Consider the following 7,381-nt stretch of genomic DNA (forward strand, 5'->3'; position numbering starts at 1 on the left):
TTCTCCAACTTTGGGTAGGACCGGAACATGTGAAAGTGATTGGCTGGGCCCCTCCCACACCGCTCACACATATCCTCCACCCCCTCAACCGGCTCATCCTCGACTTTGTCAGGTGTGCTCTGTGCACAACCTTTAGTTGTACCAACCCCAGCCTCGCACACGAGGTTGAAGTATTCACCCTCCGCAGTAGCTCACACTACAACTCCTCGTTCAGCCCCATCCCTCGCTCCTCCTTCCACTTGGTCTTCACCCCCTCCAGAGATGCCCTATCCTCCTCCAAAATCCTCCTATAAATCACCGAGATGACTCCCCGCATCCAATCCATCACCAACAACACCCCCTCCAGCAACGGGAAGGCGGTGCCACCGGAAAGGTTGGACAGACCTTTTTCACAAAATACCCCACGTGTATGTACCTGTGACCCTACCCTTGTGGGACCCCAAACTTCATCCCAACTCCTCCGGACTCTCAAACCGTCCTTCTAGAAACAGATCGTTTATTTCTACCACCTCTCTCTCCTCCCATCTCCGAAACCTCGCTCCGTCCTCCCATGCTCAAACCCATCGTTCCCTCGAATCGGCAACAACTTTGACCCTGTCCCCAACTGAAAGTGCTGCCAAAAGTGCCTCCATATTGACATTCCTTGTCCTGGTGAATGCCCACTCCAAATGGCTCAAGGTTCACCGGGGACAGACCGCGACTACACAAACGACCATGGACAGACTGCGACACATTTTTAGGACACGTGGGATACCTGATTTCCTGAGGCTGGATTCTCCGCCGTACCACATAAAGAGGGGCTGGTTTAGCTCACTTGGCTAAATCGCTGGCTTTTAAAGCACACCAAGCAGGCCAGTAGCACGGTTCAATTCTCGTACCAGCCTCCCCGGACAGGCGCCGGAATGTGGTGACTAGGGGCTTTTCACAGTAACTTCATTGAAGCCTACTCGTGACAATAAGCGGTTTTCATTTCATTTCATTTCTGTTTCACCCCGCCAGCGGGATGCTCCGTTACGCTGGCTGGTCAATGGGGTTTCCCATTGAGGGGCAGCCCCATGCCGTCGGGGAAACCCCCGAGCTGCTGGTAAATGGGAGCACCCACCGGCGGAGAATCCAGCCCCTGGTGTCCGATAACGGGCCAGCTTTCACCAGTCAAGACTTTGAATTGTTCAGGGCTGCAAATGGAATCCGGCACGTGAGAACTGCCCTGTGGCACCCGGCCTCCAATGGGTTGGCCAAGCGGGCTGGTTCAAGCAGGCTATGATAAAGCTGACAGTCAGGCCTCGGGAGAAGCGGCTGGCCGGACGACCCAGCATGCCACCACTGGAGTTTCACCGGTGGAGTTACTAATGGGGCGATGGCTCAGAACTCTCCAAGCCTCGTTTCCCCCGACATTGGTGCACAGATAACCCAATGCCAGGATCGCTCCAGGACAGACTCGCATTGGCGCACGCAGCTGTATTTTATTCCAGACATGTGTACAAACAGCAAATAATAAAATACACAGTCCACAATTTGTACAATTTTTCCGCTTTTGCCCCCTCCAACCCCCACCCTCTGCACCAAACAGTTCCCCAAACATCGTCATGAACAACCATCATCTCATCTCGAAGCCCTCCGCTGACCACCTCAACTCAAACTTAATCTTCTCCAACCGGAGAAAGTTGCATGTCCCCAAGCCAGGCCTCCGCCTCCAGCATAGTATCTGACCTCCAGTTTAGCAGGATCCTTCGCTGGGCAGTCAGAGAGGCGAAGGCCACAACATCGGCCCCGTCCCTTCCAGCAGCTTCGGCACTTTCAATACACCCAAAATCATCACCATTGAGCTCAGTCTGACTTCCACCCTCACAATCTTAGCTAGTGTCCCAAACACCTCTTCCCAGTATCCCCCCAGCTCCTCGCAACCCCAAAACGTGTGTATGAGTTGCCAGCCCCCGCCCACACTTCTCGCAATCATCGGCCACCCCCGGAAGAACCCATTCATCCTTGCCCGAGTGATTATGTACCCTATGCGGCACCTTAAACTGGACCAGGCTCATCCTCGAGCAGGAGGAGCTGGAGTTCACCCTCCTCATCGCCTCGTATCACAGTCACCAACATATTCCCCCCCCCCCCCCCCCCCCCCCCCCCCCACCTCCTTCCATTTGTTCTTGATCCTCACCACCTGCACCCCACCCTGCTCCCCAAACCACCCGTATATATCTCCAATCCTACCCTCTCCCAACTCCCCCGGGAACAGCAGTTGCTCCAATAAAGTGTACTCCGGCAACCTGGGAAACACCCTCCAATCTTTCCACGAAAAGTCCCTCACCTGCATATATCTAAACTCACCCCCCCCCGGTAACTCACGGTAGCATGGTGGTTAGCATCAATGCTTCACAGCTCCAGGGTCCCAGGTTCGATTCCCGGCTGGGTCACTGTCTGTGTGGAGTCTGCACGTCCTCCCCGTGTGAGCGTGGGTTTCCTCCGGGTGCTCCGGTTTCCTCCCACAGTCCAAAGATGTGCGGGTTAGGTGGATTGGCCATGCTAAATTGCCCGTAGTGTAACGTTAATGGGGGGATTGTTGGGTTACGGGTATACGGGTTACGTGGGTTTAAGTGGGGTGATCATTGTTCGGCACAACATCGAGGGCCGAAGGGCCTGTTCTGTGCTGTACTGTTCTATGTTCTATGTTCTAACTCATCCAAACCCACAAACTTCCCTTCCGAGTACAAGTCCCTCACCCTCTCCAGTCCCGCCTCCCTACTCTTCCCATACATCCCACCCATCTCCCCCGGCTTAAGTCTGTGATTCCTGCACAGTGACTCTCCTCCAATTTAAAATGTCTCCTCAGCTGATTCTACACCCTGAACGTCGACTGTACCGCCAGGCTCCCTGTATACTTCCCCGGAGCTAACAGCAGGGGAGCCATCACCATAGTCTCACACTGGATCCCCTGCAGGACTCCTCCTGTATCCTGACCCACTCCGCCCCCGCACCCCCCTAAAATAACTAAACTTTTACCAGCTACCTGGAACAGGCACACCTCCAAGTTGGCCCCCTGCCACTCCACAAACCCCTGAGGGTCATTTCCAAGGGCTCAATCACTTGCACCCACCCTGTGATGTCCTGGAGGACTGGAGAATAGCCAATGTTGTTCCTTTGTTTAAGAAGGGTAGCAAGGATAATCCAGGGAACTACAGGCCGGTGAGCCTTACGTCAGTGGTAGGGAAATTACTGGAGAGAATTCTTCGAGACAGAATCTACTCCCATTTGGAAGCAAATGGACGTATTAGTGAGAGGCAGCATGGTTTTGTGAAGGGGAGGTCGTGTCTCACTAACTTGATAGAGTTTTTCGAAGAGGTCACAAAGATGATTGATGCAGGTGGGGCAGTGGATGTTGTCTATATGGACTTCAGTAAGGCCTTTGACAAAGTCCCTCATGGTAGACTGGTACAAAAGGTGAAGTCACACAAAGTCAGGGGTGAACTGGCAAGGTGGATATAGAACTGGCTCGGTCATAGAAGGCAGAGAGTAGCAATGGAAGGGTGCTTTTCTAATTGGAGGGCTGTGACTAGTGGTGTTCTTCAGGGATCAGTGCTGGGACCTTTGCTGTTCATAGTATATATAAATGATTTGGAGGAAAATGTAACTGGTCTGATTAGTAAGTTTGCAGCTGACACAAAGGTTGGTGGAATTGCGGACAGCGATGAGGACTGTCAGAGGATACAGCAGGATTTAGATTGTTTGGAGACTTGGGCGGGGAGATGGCAGATGGAGTTTAATCCGGACAAATGTGAGATAATGCATTTTGGAAGGTCTAATGCAGGTAGGGAATATACAGTGAATGGTAGAACCTTGAAGAGTATTGTAAGTCAGAGAGATCAAGGTGTGCAAGTCCACAGGTCACTGAAAGGGGAGAAGATAGGTGGAGATGGAGAAGATAGTCAAGAAGGCATACGGCATGCTTGCCTTCATTGGCTGTGGCATTGAGTAGAAGAATTGGCAAGTCATGTTGCAGCTGTATAGAACCTTAGTTAGGCCACACTTGGAGTATAGTGTTCAATTCTGTTCGCCACACCACCAGAAGGATTTAGAGAGGGTGCAGAAGAGATTTACCAGGATGTTGCCTGGTATGGAGGGCATTAGTTATGAGGAGCGGTTGAATAAACTCGGTTTGTTCTCACTGGAACGACGGAGGTTGAGGGGCGACCTGATAGAGGTCTACAAAATTATATGGGGCATAGACAGTGTGGATAGTCAGAGGCTTTTCCCCAGGGTAGAGGGGTCAATTACTAGCGGGCACAGGTTTAAGATGCAAGGGGCAAGGTTTACAGGAGATGTACGAGGGAAGTTTTTATACACAGAGGGTAGTGGGTGCCTGGAACTTGCTGCCGGAGGAGGCGGTGGAAGCAGGGACGATAGTGACATTTAAGGGGCATCTTGACAAATACATGAATAGGATGGGAATAGAAGGGATACGGACCCAGGAAGTGTAGAAGATTTTAGTTTAGACGGGCAGCATGGTCGGCACGGGCTTGGAGGGCCAAAGGGCCTTTTCTTGTGCTGTGTACATCACCAGTGTAAACAACAACGGCTACAGTGGACATCTCTGTCTCGTTCTCCTATGCAGTACAAAACTCTGCAAACTCATCTCATTTGTACATACACTTGCCACCTGGGCCACATCGAACAGATGCACCCATGCCACGAACTTCGAGCCAAACCCAAACCTACCCAAGCGACCATCCCCCCTCCAACAACTTAGTCAACACTTTAACGTCTATATTCAACAATGAAATGGGCCTATACCATCCACAGTCAACGAATCCATCCCCTTCTTTTGGATTAGCATGACCGACGCCTGTGTCAACGTCTCCGGCAACTCCCCCTTCGCCAGTGCCTCACTAAACATGACCCACAAATGCAGTGCCAACTCTGCCGCTAACGCCTTATAAAACTCCGCTGGGAAGCCGCCTGGTCCAGGGGCCTTTCCTGACTTCATCCCCCTAAAACTGTCAATCTTCCAACACCTGCCTCCTCTCTTCCTCCAATCTTGGAAACTCCACCCAAAAACAGCCCCATATCCGCTTCCTCTTCACCCGGCTCATCTGTGCACAGCTTCTCATAGTACCCCCTGAACACCTCGTTTATCCTTCCCGGCTCTGACACCGCCTCCCCCTTCTCTGTCCGTGCACTTAGGATTTCTCTAGATGCCGCCTGCCTCCGCAACTGGTGGGCCAGCATACAGCTTGCTTTCTCTCCATATTCATATTGCATTCACTGCCCTCCGTAACTGCCCCCACCGCTTCCCATTGTCAATGCCTATCAAACTGCCCCTGAAACCTCTTCCTCTCCTCCAACAGCTCTTTAGTAGGAGCCCCCGAGTATCTCCAATCTACCTCAACTATCTCGTCTAGCAGCCATACACGCTACTGTATGCTTCACACGATGCCGGTATCTAGGTACAGTAGTCCCCCGTTATACCGCGCTCCACAATACGCGATATAAGGCGGGGAGGCTTATGGACCCCAACTTACTTGATTCATTTTAAACTCTTTTTGAAACAGCACCTTTTTTAGCCGCGATGATTAGACCGATTAGCAGCGATGATTACCCGCGATGATTAGACCGATTAGCAGCGATGATTAGCCACGATGATTAGACCGATTAGCAGCGATGATTAGCCACGATGATTAGACCGATTAGCAGCGATGATTACCCGCGATGATTAGACCGATTAGCAGCGATGATTAGCCGCGTTGATTAGACCGATTAGCAGCGATGATTACCCGCGATGATTAGACCGATTAGCAGCGATGATTAGCCACGATGATTAGGCCGATTAGCAGCGATGATTACCCGCGATGATTAGACCGATTAGCAGCGATGATTAGCCGCGTTGATTAGACCGATTAGCCGCGTTGATTAGACCGATTAGCAGCGATGATTACCCGCGATGATTAGACCGATTAGCAGCGATGATTAGCCGCGATGATTAGACCGATTAGCAGCGATGATTACCCGCGATGATTAGACCGATTAGCAGCGATGATTACCCGCGATGATTAGACCGATTAGCAGCGATGATTACCCGCGATGATTAGACCGATTAGCAGCGATGATTACCCGCGATGATTAGACCGATTAGCAGCGATGATTACCCGCGATGATTAGACCGATTAGCAGCGATGATTACCCGCGATGATTACTGTAGAACGATTAGCCGCGATGATTAGCCGCGATCGATTAGCCCAATTACCCAGCCATAAAAGGGATACCTTTTCCAGTGCAGGTATCTTCGAGTTCAGTTACTGTCGTTCAAAATGTTTAAGCGCAAGTCTTACACAGTGAAGCAAAAGATACATTTGATAGACCGGCTTCGAAACGGGGAAACAAAGGCAAAATTATCCAGACAGACTGGTGTACCAGAGTCAACCCTCCGTGGGTGGGTGAAAGATGAGCCCAATTTAAGAACATATGTTGGGACAGTTTCTCAGAGTGAAGGGCTTACCAGGAAAAAGGCAAGGAACGCTAGTGACATTAATTTGGAGAAGGCTGTGTTCACCTGGTTTGTCCAGGAACAGTCTGGTGGCACCCCCCTATCTGGACCTATCATCAGGACTCAGGCTGAGAAGTTCCATCACCAGCTCCACACAGAGGTCAGCAATTTCGTAGCCAGCAAGGGTTGGCTCCATCGGTTCCAGAAAAGACATGGGATAGGTGCAGTTACCATCAGTGGTGAACAGAGATCCGCCGACTCAGGAGCAGCAGCAGCCTTTCCCAACATCCTCAAGAACTACATGGTGCAAGAGGAGCTGACCCCAGAGCAACTCTACAATGCAGATGAGTCAGGGCTCTACTGGAAGATGCTGCCTGACAAGACCCTAGCTGTCAAGGATGATGCCCACAAGACTCTGGGGTACAAGCAAACCAAGAACAGGCTCACCATCCTGTTTGCCAGCAATGCCACGGGAATACACAAGCTGAAGCCATTGATTGTGGGCAAAATCAAGTCTCCTAGATGCTTTCACCACATCAACATGGAGAACCTACCCATTACCTCCGGAACTCTGGCAAAGCCTGGATGACAGGTTCCTTATTTGAGGAGTGGTTCTTCAAGTTCTTCGTACCCAGTGTCAGGGACCACCTTAGTGCCCGCACCTTACCGCAGAAGGCCACACTCCTACTGGACAACTGCTCAGCCCACCCTCAGGGAGATGTTCTCAAGACCAGGGATGGGCAGATCCAAGTGCTCTATCTCCCAAAGAACACCACCAGCAAGATCCAGCCATGTGATGCTGGCATCATTCAGACCTTCAAGTCTGTATACAAAAAGGAACTGATCCTGGAAATGATAGACTCTCCTCTCACTGTCCCAGATTACCTGAAAGCCATCACC

The sequence above is a fragment of the Scyliorhinus canicula genome, chromosome 9, assembly GCF_902713615.1.
Source record: "Scyliorhinus canicula chromosome 9, sScyCan1.1, whole genome shotgun sequence".
Lineage (NCBI taxonomy): Eukaryota > Metazoa > Chordata > Chondrichthyes > Carcharhiniformes > Scyliorhinidae > Scyliorhinus > Scyliorhinus canicula.